The sequence below is a fragment of the Carettochelys insculpta genome, chromosome 1, assembly GCF_033958435.1.
Source record: "Carettochelys insculpta isolate YL-2023 chromosome 1, ASM3395843v1, whole genome shotgun sequence".
Taxonomy (NCBI): Eukaryota; Metazoa; Chordata; order Testudines; family Carettochelyidae; genus Carettochelys; species Carettochelys insculpta.
This window is the reverse complement of record NC_134137.1, coordinates 219,021,948-219,039,223: the sequence shown is the minus strand read 5'-3', so window position 1 is coordinate 219,039,223 and position 17,276 is coordinate 219,021,948. Positions and strand designations below refer to the sequence as shown.

The window sequence follows — 17,276 nt, the reverse complement described above, 5'->3', positions numbered from 1 at the left end:
GATTAACTAAAGTGGATTTGAGCCTTTGATGAGTACAAAAGCTGTTCACTGTGCATGCCATTCTGTGAACGTAAATTTAGGCCTATTCCAGGACAAGGCGACAGAAGCTCCTTCTCAACACTGAATATAAACATCCAACCTCACATACTTCACAAGGGTTGGGAATTCTCCACTCCTGCAATCTTGAACATTCTGTCATGTCTCTTTGAGGGGCACAGGGTAACAACTGCCTGAAGGAGAGTTTAAGATTACTAAAGAGCATGGGACAATAATGATCAATTGTTCTGTGGAGAGGAAAGGAAGTGATGTAATTGGCCTCATGGAGGGTTCCTAAGGACATCATTGTGCTGAGTTTCCTGAGCAGTGGCTGACTGAAATCCTTATCTTTTTGGGCAATAAATGCATGATACCATCACATATTGCAGCATGTTATTCAACTGTAATATATGGTCATTGACTAAAAGAGTCAAGCAGAGCAGTTGGGTGCACCTAAAGTTGCACTATTCACGTGAGGCCACTGAGATTACTACCAACATATGTCATATTGATGCACACCATAACTTTTCTGGTATTTGAAACGGAGAATAACTTCAACAAGAAAATTACATTTCGGGAGATTGGCAATAAATGAGCTATAGCAGCTCTCACATGGGTTATGAAGTTACCAGAACTTCTGAACAGCATTATATCCTTCATTTATTTGACTGCTTAATTGTAGTTCTTTTATATAGAGCAGATGTGGATTATGCAAAGATACCTATACCTATCTGCTCTGCTTATACACTATTCTAAGTTACGGTGTTCTAGTTGGGCAAGGGCAACATGAAGTTTGAATACGTTACAAATTTCTAGTGGCCTGGTGTCAGGAGCCAGGGCCACAGGATTTTAATCTTCAGACCTGAAACGCACTCTCTCTGTCACTCTGGTCAGGTCACGTATCATCTGTCTGTCCATTTCCACACCTGTAAAACCTACCTCTTACACGAGGTACTGTTAGGTTCATTGGCTGCCCATGAAGTTTTTAATCTTGACATCTAAACTCAAACACGATGACTGGCCCAAATTCCGCACTCCATATTCAGGTAAAATGGTAATTGAAATCAGAGGAGGAAACCTCAACTTAAAGCTACAATACTAGCAGAGCTTGAAGTGGTAGCAGCAAAGCAGAGTACACCTTTGGCTCCTCTACTAGGCAATGGCTTTAATGATCAATGCCAAGAGGCCCATTTAGAATATGTTGCTATTAAACCCAGTTCTTCCCCTGCTCTTTACTGAATAAGAACATAATGGCCACACTGGGTTGGACCAAAGGTCCATTTAGCCCAGTTTCCTGTCTTCCTACAGTGGCCAGTGACAGGTGCCCCAGAGGGAATGAACAGAACAAATGATCATCAAGTGATCCACCCCCTGCTGCTTATTCCCAGCTTCAGACAAACAGAAGCTAGGGACACCATCCCTACTCATCCTGGCTCATATCCCTACATGCACCCATCCTCCATGAATTTTTCTAGCCCTTTCTTGAACCCTCTAGAGTCTTAGCCTTCACAACATCCTCTGGCAAAGAGCTCCACAGGTGGACTGTATCTTGTGTGAAGAAATAATTCCTTTTGTACGTTTTAAACCTGCTGCCTTTTAATTTCGTTTGGTGACCCTTAGTTCTTGTGCCATGAGGAGTAAATAGCACTTCCTTATCTACTTTCTGTACACCAGTCATCATTTTATAGACCTCAGTCATATCCCTTATCATTTTAAATGTACAGATGAGATTACATTTTCCAGTGTTAATTACTTTGCTTTTATCAACATTAAATTTCATCTTCCATTTTGTCGTCCAGTCACCCAGCTCTGAGAGATCCTTCTGTAGCATTTGGCCGTCTGCCTGGGACTTAACTATCTTTGAGTATTGCTCAAGAGTGTAGCTTCTCCAAGATGAAAAATCCCTGTCCTTTTAATCTCTCCTCATAAGGAAGCTGTTCCATATCCCTAATTAATTTGTTGTCCTTTTTTAAACATTTTCCCATGCCAGCATACCTTTTTTTGAGATGAGGCAACCACATCTGCATGTGGTATTCAAGATGTGGGTGAAACATGGATTTACATAGAGACAGTAAGATATTTTATCTTATTATCTATCCCTTTTTTAAATGATTCCCAACATTCTGTGTGCATTTTTTTAACTGCCGCTGCTGATTGAGTGGATGTTTTCAGTAAGCTAGCCGCAGTAACTCCAAGATCTCTTTTAGGTAACAGCTAATTTAGATCCCATCATTTAATAGTTGGGATTATGTTTTCCAATGTGCATTACTTTGCATTTAACAACATTAAATTTCATCTGCCATTTTGTTGCCCAGTCTCCCAGCTTTGAGAGGTCCTTTTGTAGTTCTTCGCAGTTAGCCTGGAACTTAGATGTCCGAATATTGCTGAAGAATGTTGCTTTACCATATGTCTACACTGCGGCTGGACCTAAGTGCTAGGACCTCATGCGGTGGGGGTGGGGAGGATTCCAGAGCTTGAGCTGCAACCTGAGCCTGAAGTCCACAGTGGAATTAAATAACCCCAAGCCTGAGGCCCACAAGCCTGTGTCAGCTGGCACAGGACAGCCATGGGCTTTTAATTACTAAGGAGGCGTTACCCATGGTGATTTCATATTCAGCGAGATCCCTGAGCCAAAGTTTTTCCTATTAACTTCCCTGGAGTGTCCTTGTGCACTACCATGAGTGTTGTTTGCCTAAACGCTGACAAAACAGTTTCACTCACACATCTGCCTGGAGTCTTTTTTTCCCCCCAGGTGCTACTCGATTGCCTTACCCTGTAAAATGAAATGAAAGGGAAGTTACTGAAAACACTTGAGCGAGCTTTCAACAATTTCAAATTTATCTAACTGTGTGTTTAATTCCTATCAATCTGGGCTCTTATACGGTCACTCATCACCATCCCATCTCTGCTGGCTGTACAGCAGGAAGCATAATTTCACAGAGAGGATAGTTCTATGTTGTCATATTTCACATAGAGAATGGTTTTAGAAGATGTTGTGTGATTCACCAAACAGACTCCAAGATGTTTCATTTAGGAGAGACTACTACAACCATCTAAGTCTTATTTCTTGCATAAATACCAGGCAAAGAACTTCCCCCAGTAATTTCTGCATCAAGCCCATAACATCTGTTTGAGCTATAATATACCTTTTAGAAAGGTACCACGTCTTTAGATTAAGACTCTGACTGAAGCGACCATGTGCCCAGGTACCTTGTTTCAATATACCGTAAACTGGTCAATTTATTGTAAGTGCTTTCTTCAATGTTTTTAGGGCAGTTAGCACGAGGGGGTCCTGGGTTCAGAACTGGGGCTCCTAGGTGCTATCGTACTACAAATGAATAAATACACAGCAACAATACTGCAGTCAAATGTCAGACAAAATGAATATATCTATATCAGTCATTTGATCTGTAATAAAGAGCTACATTAATTTACGTTAGAAACTCCTCATGGCATGGACCAGGCCTTCCCTTCTATGTCTCATAGTACATATGGCATAGACGCAGCATGTGTCTCCATACCCTGAAATATAAGCCCAGGCTCAGGCTCAACCCTAACCTGCCTTCCATGTACACATAAATGACAGTAAGCCAGGACGCAGAACCAGGGATGACCACACTTACCAGCAGATACCGAGAAGGCTGACAGCTGTGCAAATTTATCTGACCAGTGGCCACTGCTGTGAGCAGATTAAGCAGCTCAAGAGCAAGTACCAGAAGACCAGGGACCAGAACTGCACCCCACCTCTGAAAACTGGCCAATCTCACGTCTGTTTTGTGAGGAATCTGCCAGTGGGACTGGGTGCTGAGCCCTGTGCGAAGCCACCCAGGGTGCCTGAAGATGTGACCAGCTGGGATGGTGGCCTGCTATTCCTTGAATCCAGCACAGGGACTTCTGGGAGCCTGCAACAGACTCCAAGTGAGGAGCATGAAGCAACTCTGTTGCTGAAACCAGTTCTGGAGCAGGCTGCGGAAAAGTGTCAATGGCAAACTCTGGATCCAAGCCCAAGGTCGACAGTATAAAAAATCCAAACAAACATACATATGATAAAGTCAATGTAATTGAGCAGCACCACAATGTAACAGGTTGGACCACAGGCATCCCCTTAGGATTGTCACCCAGTGTGCTGACCATGCAACTTAGCCCACCAACCCATCCTGTCCCTTGCTGGGTCAGAAGCTCTGGTCTCCCCAGCTCAAGGCACAGCGCTGAGTAACAGCCCCCCGGCAGAGCAACACAGACACTGAACCAGTTCAGCTCCAGGAATGCTCAGTTATAAGGCTGCTGACAGTACCCAAGAACACAGCCGTGGGTACTGTCTGTATCTCCTCCACAAAGAGGGCCAAAACCCCAAATATATCTGTTTTACTCTGTCCAGAAGTTTTACATAGAGAAAGATTATAAGTTCTCCCTCCTTATCAAAGAAAGAGATGCACAGCGGCTACCCCCCTCCCTCTGGTAACAATTTATGTTCGGCCTGGTAATAAAAGTGTTTTTATTAAGTAATGTAGAGTCTCAACATTCGTGAGGGTTCCGTGTTGAGAACCCTTGTGAATGCTGAATTTGCGAATATGGCAGCCCCCGGCTGCTGGTGCTCCCTGTCCGGGGGAGGTGGCGACTGCCGGCACTCCCAGCCCGGGGCCCCAGGGAAGCAGCGGCTGCCGGTGCTTCGTGCCCCAGAGCCCCGGGAAGCAGCCACTCACAGCCACTCACGAATACTGTGACCCTACTGTATAAAAAATAGGATTTAAGTGATTGCAAGTGGAAACAAACAAATCTAAGCACAAAAACCACACCGGCTACTTCTGATATGTTAAGAAACTTGTTATACGTAATTCTTACCCTAGCAGTTGTTCTATTCACATCTTTCACAAGTCAGACAGCCTTCTAACTTGGGCTCAATCCTTCCCCACTGTTCAATCTTAGATGTTTCCAGCAGATATCTTGGATGGTAAGAGGGAGTCTCCTGGTGTTTGACCACTCCTCTATTGTTTGGCTTCCTCGTTCATACTCCTCTTGCCCAAGGCAGGAATTCTCTGTGTTCAGTGCAAACTTTTTTCACCTTGAGTGAAAAAGTACCAGATCCAAAATGGGGTCCAGCATTGGGTGGCCTGGCCACATATCTTTATACGACCAACCACAGTTTGGGCTTACAGGAAAAACAAACCTATCCACAGGTCATTGTCTTGATCACCCAGCCAGTGAGTTCCTAAAGTATCACTAATGGCTTTTTACTAGGATACCTGGACTAATAAAACAGGCTCCTACTTAATATTTCTACCTTCACATACAAGAAAAATACAGCACAAAACCAGGATATATAGATTCTGCACATTACAACTTTTAAAATGACATGTTACAGGGCACACTTGGCATACTTTGCATAAAGCATCTTTGAGTTATGCATACTCATAAGCCAGTTTTCATAAAGTATGAGGGAGAGGTATAATGAACAGGATCAATGTCCAGTTACTGAACATCACTATCCTATCGCAGGGTGCCATTCACATTATCTAATTAAGAGATAATGGTACACATATAACTATTTTTGTGTTCCTATCACAACAGAGCACATGCACCTAATCATGTAATTATTTGAAATCCATCACTAAACTTTAACCTCCTCGTCTCTAAAGCTGAAGCCAGCAGATCTCCGTCTGGGGGAAAGATCGTCCTTTTCTCAGAATACTTCAGCCTGTGTATAGAATCTATTTTGGAATTTCAGTAAAATAAATTAGAAGTCTTAAGCATGATGTTATAGTTTTCCAGTTTCTTTCAATATTATACCGAACAGCATCAAGGAATTACAGATGTCGTATTGATGACTGTACTAGGCAATAGGATTTGTGTAGGTACTCAAAGGATTAAATAGTAATCCTATTCTAAATGGTTTGGTTTACTGTTTGCTTGGCAACTTCTGGAAGTCAAACAAACATGTGATAAATGTTTTCCTAAACTGAACTCAGAGACAAGTAGACCTTCTTTCCACTGTACATACCATTTGTTTAGCAAACCAGTGCATATTTTCCATCCATTTATGTTCACTGACACCATGTACACAACTACATGTGCCCTTCTTCTCCTACACTGCATTCCCGCTAAACCTCATTAACTGAAACAAAGTAGTGGAAGACCTAACAAGTGGCCATGCACGTAAAAACAGTATGTTGCTCTACAATCAACTGTAAAAAGTGACATTGATTTTAAAAGGCATTTAAAAACTGCACCAAGGAATCCTATGGCTTTTTGACAGGCACTTTATATATAAGTTATGACAAACACAGTAAATTGTTGTGTAATTTAGAGTCATCACATTTCAGGTTTGCATTCACTGAAGCAAGGTCCATTATTTTTAACGCCCATCTGGCTCTGTCCTGATGTGATTTTTCAGGGTCAGAGCACCACCTGCCACAAGTACAACTCATGGAAAGAAATTCCTGTGAGGCTCCTGTCTTGGAAACCCCTCTCACATTTCACAGGGGAAGTAGAGTTTGCCACTCCCACTCTGAAGGCCACTGAGCCTGCCCCTGACATTGCATACCTTGGGGATCTACAGCTATGTCTCCAGCATCAGCTCTGGATCATATCCCTGCCTTCCTAGCATCGCAGCTACATTGCACATATGCTACCAAATACTCTCCTTGGCCACAGCTGCCCCTAGCATTTCCAAAGAGAAGATTCGCAAGTCTTAGGTTGCATTGTCATTTCTGACCTCTGTGATCTAGCACTGTCAGGATCTGACTGGTCCCGAACAAGAGAATTTGCCAGACCAGGGGAGGTCCCCTGTCACAGGCCCCCCATGCCCACTGCCAGCTACCAGCTGGTTACTGCCCCAGCAGGCACCCTGCATCTTGGCCTCTTCCAGCCTCTTCTTGCTCACCCAGCTTCTGTCAGCTTCCTGGGTGGTCTGCATTCTGGCTCCTGCTGCAGTGCTCTGGCCCTGCACAGCCATGGGGCTCCAGCCCCACACTCCCCAAGGCTACCAGGGGACTCTGGGTTGCCATCCCTGTTGCCCCTTGCCTTGTCTGGCCCTTCTGCCCTTAGGCTCCAGGGCTCTCTTGTCTGGCCGGTTTTTAGTGGTGCAACTTGTACTCTTTGACATTCATCTTCACTAATTTATTCCCAACTCCACACCAGCAGAGGGATCCCTGTGAGATCCAGAGAGGAGGAAAAACAACATCATAAACATGAGTGATTTCCCCTTTCCATAAAAAAAGTGGGAAGAGCCAAGGCACGGGGTGGGCCATAATTTTTGATGGGGAAGGGAGGCGCTATAAGAATTTGGACAGTGGTCAAGGGACAAACTCTTCCATGATATTAATGGAGGAGGTGTAGGGTCTGGGATCGAGGTTGGGTGCAGAAGAGAGTCATACGCTGTGCAACGGGAAGCTGAGATATTTTGCAAGGGGTTGGGAGCAGTACATGCAGCCTATTCCTACCTAACTGCTCTCTGCATAAGGTGGTCTGCAGCCAGATCTAGTAGCTTGGTGGTCAGATCTGGCCCACAGGCTGTATTTTTCTCACCCTTGGTGTAAGGCCTCCTCCTCCCTTCCTGGCCATTGGTATGTGTGAGATGACCTGTACCTAGTTTTGATTCAGTCGTCAAAAGGGCTAAGCAACTCTGGAAGCCAAAGGGAAATAAGTAAGTACCAAATGACTTCTAAGTAAGAGGGCCTCAGGATTAGCCTCTACTGCATAAGAGTTTCTACATATACATACTCGTATTACATGAGCTGAGAATGCAGTCCAGATCTTGCATATTTTTATTTTCATTTATATCATCAAACATATGCTAAGCAACAGAGAGTGCAAGCCTTAAGCAGCAGCACGAGAGTGTCCAGGTTTGTAGCAAATATAATGTGCAGAACAAAAATCATATCTTGGTTCCCCATACTGCAAGGGACTAACTGGCTCTTCTCTGATGCAACTGTTATAAGGTTATAAGCACCTCAGAAGATCTTGAGTATACACTTAAATTCCCATAGCAGATCTGTGCATTACTTCATTCTTCATAGACCTTGCATCTCCCTCTATATTTATAGATATAATCACCTTCTAGACACTTGGGAAAATGTGATACAATGCTCATTGTTCCCATTCCTCAATCACTCAGGCAGCTGACATGTATATTCCTGTTAAGGGATCTGTTCTCTAGAAATAATCCAAGTCATATTTTCTCCTTAATTACCTACAATATTTATTTTAAAGACAGCGCACCGAAAAGTCTACTGTGTCCATTTTTTCATGTTGGTTACACTGCAACAAAACATTTTGGTTGGAAGGGAAAAGAATGTCTTAAGTTCATAAAGCTAAAACCCAAGATGCACAAAACCAAAGCATTCCAAAGTTAAAAATAATCATTTTGAACTGCAAGAGCCAAGCTGTAATTTTGTGTTGTTCAGCATATCATGGTTTATATAGGGCCAGCACAATAAATCAAACCTCACCTAATTAGAGATACTACTGCATATCTAACATTATTCAGACAAATAATTAAAACAGGACAATCCATAATGCAAGCCAGATATGTTTACTAAAATACGTTCTTTTCAGTGTTTTTTTAGCTTCACTGTTGCTTGCAGAGCTTTCACATTTACTAAATTACAGACCTGGAGCTTTTATTTTAGTCTGACCTCACTTTCAAGGAATTCTTCAATTAACTTAACAGTGCTTTAAGATCTTCATCCAATGAGAAAACAATCTGTGGTTTCTAACTCTTCCAATGCCAATGGCTGCCATCCATGGGTGACTTTCAGACATATTTTTCAGAGCCAGGCTGTGTTTGCTTAAAACCAACTAGTTGTCACAGTATTTTGACAAGCCATATATATATATACACACACATAGATAGATATAGATATAGATATATAGATATAGATTTCTTACTTTGAGTTGATTGTTCTGGTTTAAATTATGTTGTGCCGTAATCTGTTCAAAAAGTGCCAGTAAACCTGATAATTCCTACTAATTTATCCATCACAAATTGTTCTTTTATTGAAAATAATTATGTTTACTGGCACTTTTTGAAGGGATTACAGCAAAACTTGGTTTAACCAGTACAATCAACTCAAAGTGAAAAGTACTTATTAGTCATTGTTACTAAATCGTCTGTGCATTTGCTGATCATTTGTGACCCACTCTTTCTTTTTTTATTTTTTAAATTGTAGATTTTGTTGAAAGTAGCTAAGGTTACAATCAGTGGAAATGCAGGAAGCATTTTGAATTGCTAGATATCCAGCAGCTAGTGCACCAATCATTTACGATATGCAAGATGTCAAACCAAAAGCCAAATACAGTTTCATGAAAAGGATGAACTTGAAGACAATTGTATGCTAAACAACAGAGGCCCTTCACCTAAACCTTGAGTTTTGTTCAGTATTTTTACTGGTCCTTTTTAAAAAACCCAAAACATACACATTTTACTTATCAATCACACCAAAAGATGCAGGGTTGAAATATTAAGTGAATACCAGGAGCTAGGTTTCGATGATTAATACAGCAACCTAGAAGAAATGAAAATACCAAGAAAAGCAAACAAATATCTACATGAGTTCAGTACCAGTTTAACTTGGACACACACTTTTATCAAATGTTAATCAATAAAAATCATGGAAAAGTTTTAATTTACTGTAATATTTTAATTTGTTAGGAGTCAAAATGAACCAAACGTTGAACACTACCACATGTAGTGCATAAATATGTTTTGAAAGACAGGGTAAATGGATTTCCTGCAAGTATATGCAGAGTAAACAGGTGAACAGAAGGTTCCTTCCAAAGTTTTGCTGAACATATTTTAGTTCAAGATAGTATTACACCCAATGTTGACAAATAGAACTAGAGGAACGTTGGCAAGGTAGCAGGAGTATTAAGGCCAATGGTGTATCTGGAGTCATTTAAAAGGATCTGATCTCTAGAAATAATCCAAGTCTTTTTTTTTTTTTTAAATACTTATCTATAGTCGGACACACAGCTATAATAGTTCCTACAAACCAACAAGTAAGCTAACAGGGCTGCTCACTACTTGGAAAGCACATTACTCAATTTTCCTTCCTTTGGTTCTGTTTCGTAAGCCTCGCTCCCAAAATGTCCCTGGTGAGGCACAGTAGGAAGCACAAACCTACAGCCCTTCAGCTCATGCATTTATGCAGGCTACAGATTAGAACAAGTAAAGGCAAGCCACAGAAAGGTAGCCGTGTTTGTCTGTACCTTCACAAAACAAAAAAGCAGTCATGTAGCACTTTAAAGAGTAACAAAATAATTTATTAGGTGATGAGCTTTCCTGGGGCAGAGCCACTTCTTCAGATCTGGGAATAGTTAGGCAAGCATTAGGCATAGTCCTACAATTTAAACAGCAGCAAATCTCAAGCCCTTGAAAGGAGGAGACATGGAATTATGTTCTCAGTAGCTAATGAGGTGATTAGTTATCTGCTTCACTCTTTGGCCTTATTCTTCCTGACAAGCATGAGTAGTTTGCAGTCTGCACACGAGCACTTGCTAATGCAGGACCATGTTCTCTTTGACACTTTTTATTTTGTGCTCCATACCCATGCTGTACCCAATCATACCCTTTATCTTCACCAGACAGAAATTACATTATCACTGTTTCAATGGACAGCAAACACAAAACCACAATTACTTCTATCAAGATCTGCTAAATAACCCTGCTAGGGACATGTTCTGGCCCAGAATTACTGAATCAAGATTTCTCAAGTTCTTCCACATCTCCCCATAGACTTGCCTACCTGCTTATTCATCTGACAAACCATTTTTTAAACAATGGTTAATACATAATCTGTGAACTATTATTTCGGTTGGTTTGATTTACAATTAAAACAATCAAGGAAACAAACCTGAAACCTCATTTCTGTTATTGTGTGCCATCAACTACTTTGTAAAGTAAATTTGGGTTTGAAATAACTAGCTGTCAGGACAGAAACATACAGAATAATCTTTGTTTTAGGATAACATTTGGGATCACGAACATACACATTTCCACTCATCACCAGCAAGTGACTGTTGATCTTCTAACATAACCCCAGAATTTCCTAGAATTATTTCTGCAAGCAATAGTAAAAACTAAAAGATGTAACCTCCCCAAAGCAAAGCCACAGTCCTATTTTTGTAACGTGTTTTTGAAGCCCTGTGCTTATAAAATGAAATATTTTCATTCTCATGTGTAAACTTGTACAGATTGCTTGCTATTGATCTTCTGAGTCATGTTTCTGGCAGTAAATTAGTAACCTACTAGAAAATATAAGTGCTATAGAAAAACTGATGTAATGTATTAGTAATTTAAGCCTGCATTTAACTCTTTCAAAATATCAGCAGGAGAAAATGTCTGTAAAAAATAAGGATATTCAAAGAAATTTGCTTGGGGGCAGTATCTGTGTTTCTTCTAATGTTTTCCATCCATTTTGGTATGCGCACCAAGGCCTGGGCCAATGTGCCCCACCCACAGAAACACATGCTGGTGACATGCTGTGGGTGCTTTGATAATCAGTGGGTGGCCCCTGAATCTCTCCTGAGTGGCCGCCCAAGCAGTCAGCTGACAGAGAACACTGGGCATGAGTCAAGCTACTGGTGAGTGGGGGTGGGGTGGGGGTGACCCTTTAAAATGCACTCCTTCCAGAAAGGCATCAGTGGTCTTTGGCAGAAGACCCCAGCCACATCACCCTACCACAGGAAAGAAACCCTGAGTTTCTCCCCACCCATTCTCCACCTCAGCTGGTAGGTAGGGAAAGGGGAGGGCGGGATTCTAAGAGCTGCACTTTAAAAGAGTCACGTGTTGCAATCTGGACACCCCTGGAATACAGGTTAAAGAAAATCTGGCACATTCACACACCATGCCTGGAAACACATCTGCCATAGATATCTGTACACAGCATATACAGTCTTCCTCTGCCTGACGGGGGTAATTCGTTCCTGAAAAACCCCTCGTAGGGTGAATTCTTGTAAGTCGAAAACATAATTATCTTTATTTTCAACGTGAAAATATTTTATGTGCTCCTGAGCCCCAAAATTTACACCCATTTATGCTAAAACACCACCAAATCCCATTAAAATGAACACAATTACTTCAACAGTTAACATTAGTTATCATAACATAACCTGACAAGGCATTTTCCCTTCATTAATTACTCCATAATATGGCTGTTTACTTTTCAGGGGGCTGTCCCGGGTGCAGAGACAGGGCTGCGAGGGGAACTGAAATCGAAGAGCACCTGGGAGCAGGGGCGCAAAGCCGGGTAGCTGCCCACTGCTGCAGAAGTGGGGCCGGTGCAAGGGGTGGGCAGGGCAGAGCAGGGCACGGGGAGGCAGCCTGGCCTGAACACAGCTTAGGTTAAGTGGGGAGGGGGCAGTGCCAGGGGCTGGCCGGGCGGGGAGCTAGGCAGGCACAGGGGGCCCCGGCTGGCGAGGGGCGATGCCTCGCTTGTATGGGGCTCCGCGGCAGAAAGGCCTCGCCGGCAGCAGCCGAGGCAGCAGTGGCAGGCGAGCCAGGCACTAAATGGGATGGAACACTGCAGGGGGTGAGCAGTGCCCGAGGCACTGGGTGGACGGCGGCATCCCCCCTCTAGCCACCTGGGGGCGGCGAGCGGCAGCGGCGGGGCTGGGATGGGCTGTGCACCCAGCATCCACGTCTCACAGAGAGGCGTGATCTACTGCCAGGACTCGGATGAGTGTACCTCCCCGCACCGCACCGCTGCCCCCCTGCATGGCCTCTTCATCAAGACAGACACAGTCGACTCCATCCCCTCAGTGCTCACCTACCAGAGCCTCGCGCCGCCAGGAGCGCAGGGAGCCCGTGGCTGCCTTCTGGGCCGGGGCATGCCGCTGCTGCAGTGCTGAGGCAGAGACCCAGACCAGCCACAGCAGTGTCAAGGTAAAGGCGGAGGTGGGCCAAGGCGCCTGGGGCAGCGACTCCGTGGATGGGCGCTGTCCCCTCCTCTCCCGGCTCCGGAGGTGGGCACCCGCTGTGGCTAGCTGGGGGCTCTGGGAAACCGCCGCCAGGCACTGTGGAGAGATGCGCCGGGGGGGCAGCAGCTGCGGGCAGCCGTTGCCTGAAGCTACAGCCTCTCTCCCGCTGCAGGGCGGCCACATGCCGCTGAGGCACACAAAATCCAAATCAGTCCTCATAAATGCAAAGAAATGCCTGATAAGCCGAAGTAGGGGTATTGAATGAAACTCCTTGTAAAGTCAAATTCTCGTAACCCGAATGGGCGTATCTCGGGGTATGACTGCATATACGAACTAGATGTGCGTCTCAGGCCAAATGCTGCCTCTACTCTTACACAACCCAGAACAGATGCTCACCAATACCGTAAGGCCCAGGAGAATCCCTCATTGGAGAAACATTCCACCATCCTGACCACAAACTCATCCAGATATTTCTGCTTCTACCAAAACTAATCTACTGGTGGGAGAAACTGAGCATACAGGACATTGCCAGCTCAGTGACGTAGGTATCTACAAAAGCCAAATGGGCAGACTGTGTCCCTTGCATGAGGTAAGGCTTGAGACTTAGCTGGCGCTGGCAAAGACAGCAAAAATCATCATGCAAATCTCCTGCCCTTTGCTCTTCTCATGCCTGTATATGCTCCCAGAACACATATCATAGACACTACAGTGGTGACCTGAAAACACCATCTAACAGGTGGAAAGATAGCAAGGGAGCACACCCATACCTTCAGAGCAGTTGAGGACTTGGACACACAATTGGCATTGATTTTGGTGGAGCGCTAAGGATACATTCTGAGTAAGTATCGTCCAATAATTATTTGATTGTTGGATGAAGTTCTTTAGCCTGTGCTATGCAGGAAGCCAGACTAGATAAACATAAAGGTCTCGTCCAGCCTTAAAATCTATGGAAATTCAGATGGCATAGTTTAAAGATGAGATCTCATTTCCTAGCATGTATTACTTTATTCCTTTATTTTATTTTTAGTCTTTTATAAACATACAAAACTCAGACAAATACACAGTGCATAGAAGCACAGAAAACGTACTCTCCGTCATCTCAGATGCAAACAGCTACATACTGTCCAAGTGACACACAGTTTTGACCAAGAAGATAGCAGTATCAGTGTTTCCATAATTCTTTATGAAGAATTATGGGATTCAAAATGTCTCTTTCCAGCATTACCTCATGCCTGGGCCTCTCACTGATTAATTAAACTATATACATATAGAAAAAGCAAACATCAGCACTGCAATACTATGTACCAATGTACAGTATCTTTGGCAAAAAAGAAACGGCCTGCTGTTCTCAACCAAAAGTCAATTTCCATAAGTTAATTGTGAATTGTAACCAGACAAGATCTCTTTTCTAAAACACTTCCCAGCAATAGGCAAAATATGTCCAATACACAGGAAATCATATTTATAGTTGCATTACTCTCTGCAATACACCAATTCTCCTCTCACTAGGAGGACCAGTGAGAATTTCTAAATGAATGGTTTTCTCCCCAGGATTCTTTCATCACAACATACAATAGCTAATTCTAGAGTCAATACCGGTGAGGAGAAGGGAAATATAGCAGAGAGATCCCTTTCATTGCTAAAGCAACCTTAAAATAATGAACTATCAGACTTCTCTACTCAAGAGAGCAAGCTCTGAAATCCTGTTTTTGTAACCCGTTGGGTACATCTACATGGGCAGTCTCTGTTGACAAAATTGGGCTTTTGCTGAAAAACTTGCCAAGCATCTACACAGGTAAAGCATTCTGTTGAGAGTTTGTCAACAAAACTCACCTGTTCAGCCAGCAGTGTTATTCTTCTCCCCAATCAAGTATAACACCTCTGTCAACAGAGGGAGCTTCCGGTCAGCCGTTGTCAAGAGAGGGCAGGGCAGTCTGGATGCTCTCTGTTGACAGAGCAGCTTGGTCTTTCGAGTATGTGTAGACGTTATCTGTTGACAGAGCTACAGCCAAGGTCTTTCTGTTCACACTGACCTCCGTTGACAGAGGCTGACCGTGTAGACGTAGCCTTTGTCTCTTCATTAAAACCACACAGCAGTGAGATTCTTAAGCATGTACTTAAGTTTAGCAGAGGAGAAATCCAATATTACTCAGGTCCTTAAGTATCTCATTGACTTAGGGCCTAATCAAGTTACAGCCTCATCTGTACCTGCTAATTATAAACTCTTTTAATATGCCTACATTTTTAATATTGAAAATAGGGTAAAAGTCAACAAAAGCATTAATGTGCAACTGTCAAATGCTCTTACAAGCATTTAAGCACACTCAATTTCCTGGCAGTCATCTTTTCCTCATGTTTTTTGCTATGATTCAGAAAACCATACACCAATACTAATGCAAGCTCCACTCTGAAAAGCAGAAATGTAACATTTCAAAGCTTTTAATAAAGATAAATTAATACTTTACCACATGAGAAATTCAATCAGAGGCACAAGCACTGCAAGAAGAGTTCTTACCTAAAATGAAGAAAAATAAGAATCATCACTAAATATAAGAACAGAGAGAAAGCTGTGTTAGTCTATATACTATCAAAACAAAAAAGCAGTCAAGTAGCACTTTAAAGACTAACAAAATAATTTATTAGGTGAGCTTTCGTGGGACAGACCCACTTCTTTAGACCATAGCCAGACCAGAACAGACTCAATATTTAAGGTACAGAGAATCAACATCGTATATGCCATCATGTGCCAACAATGCCCAGATGCTTTGTATATTGGACAGACTTCAAACTCTCTTAGACAAAGAGTTAATGGGCACAAAACAGACATAAAAACACTCCTGATCCACAAACCTGTTAGCTGGCATTTTAATGGAGTGGGCCATTCTGTTAATGACTTTAGAGTTTGTGTGTTACTGAAGAGAAATTTTGACAACATCCTTCAAAGAGAGGCTGCTGAACTCTCTTTCATATTCAAATTTGACACATTAACACGTGGTTTGAACTGAGATTGGAATTTTCTGGGTCACTATAGGGGCTCGTTTGCATACTTGGCTTAATTTAATTCTTGACTCCCCCCCACACCCCTCTACTCTCTGATTTGCTCACCTTGATAACTTTTCTTCTGATTTGTCCACCTTGATTACTGTTTTTGGTTCTCTATTCCTTAAATATTGAGTCTGTTCTGGTATGGGTAAGAAGAAGTGGGTCTGTCCCACGAAAGCTCACCTAATAATTTATTTTGTTAGTCTTTAAAGTGCTACTTGACTGCTTTTTCGTTTCACTAAGTATACTGTATCACACTTTAAAAACACCAATAATTCCAAAATAATGATTTGTGCATATCATGACAACCACTGATCAGCCCCAAGTAAAAAATCCAACAGATAACTGCCATTTCTTTGACCCAGTAATTAACATTATCAGGAAAATCACTACTGTATACAAACAAGCAATAAAGTCAAACCCAATGAAACCCAAGTGACCGGTTAAAAAAAGGTTGCTTAATAAATTTGGGGTTTCAATGAAAATTCAGACAAACCTGTACTGAATACCAATGTGGAGACTCTAAGGGTGTGACTTAATAGAGAGGCTTGCTTGATGGAGATGAAGTTCCTTCACTGAGATTTCATTGTGTTTAAAAATTGGACAATACTATGTATTTATTTGAATACACATGCATATATGGGTTTTGCATGCAATCATGTGTCATATGACAGTGTCTTTTATTGCTGGTCCTCCTATGTCAAGTTTTAGTTGAAATGATTATCAAGTTTTATAAAACAACTGTGATTAAAGTAATTTTGTTTGACAGCAAATTTCATTTTCACTGCACCACCCCTTTCTTTCCCTCTTAAGAGTGGCCAATTTTGAAAATGGGCTGGAGACCAAAAACTGAAAAAGCAGGTAGGCTGCATCTACCCTGAATTACCCTTTCAGAAGGGGAATGCAAATGTGGCTGAGCAGAAATGCAAATGAGGACCCACTTTACATATCATGTACCTCATTCACATAACGGTGGCCATATGCTGTTCCAGAAGTACTGTTTTGTTTTTTGGGGGTTTTTTTTGGGGGGGAGGGGGAACCAAGCACTGTAGACAGGGTTCATTTGAAAACAACTCCCGTTTTTGAAAGAGCCCTTCTTCCTGAAAATTACGAGGAAGAAGGATGCTTTCAAAAATGGGGTTTCCCTTTGAATGAAGCCCTTCTACACTGCTTGTTATCTTTGAGAAAACAGCACTTCTGGAACAGCAAGTGGCCACTATTATGCAAATGAGGAATGTCATATGTAAATCAGCACTTATTTGCATTTCTGATCAGCTGCATTT

General features: G+C 42.5%; 2 protein-coding genes and 1 long non-coding RNA gene across 5 annotated transcripts in view; 1 reads left to right on the top strand and 2 right to left on the bottom strand.

Moving 5' to 3' along the window:
* Positions 1 to 17,276, bottom strand: part of CMSS1 (cms1 ribosomal small subunit homolog) — a 422,380-nt gene that overhangs the window by 184,698 nt on the left and 220,406 nt on the right. The window contains exon 1 of one of the 3 annotated variants that reach the window (XM_074999593.1): positions 15,417 to 15,463. The exons of the other annotated variants lie outside the window; for them this stretch is intronic. The gene's annotated coding sequence lies outside the window, so the exon portion shown is untranslated. Of the gene's footprint in view, positions 1 to 15,416; positions 15,464 to 17,276 lie in introns of those variants that run through there. 3 annotated transcript variants of the gene reach the window in all.
* Positions 1 to 17,276, top strand: part of FILIP1L (filamin A interacting protein 1 like) — a 377,577-nt gene that overhangs the window by 142,963 nt on the left and 217,338 nt on the right. The window lies entirely within an intron of this gene.
* Positions 15,447 to 17,276, bottom strand: part of LOC142015813 (uncharacterized) — a 156,385-nt gene continuing 154,555 nt past the window's right edge. Inside the window, exon 3 of the long non-coding RNA XR_012646228.1 lies at positions 15,447 to 15,466. This is a non-coding gene — a long non-coding RNA (uncharacterized LOC142015813). The remainder of the gene's footprint in view (positions 15,467 to 17,276) is intronic.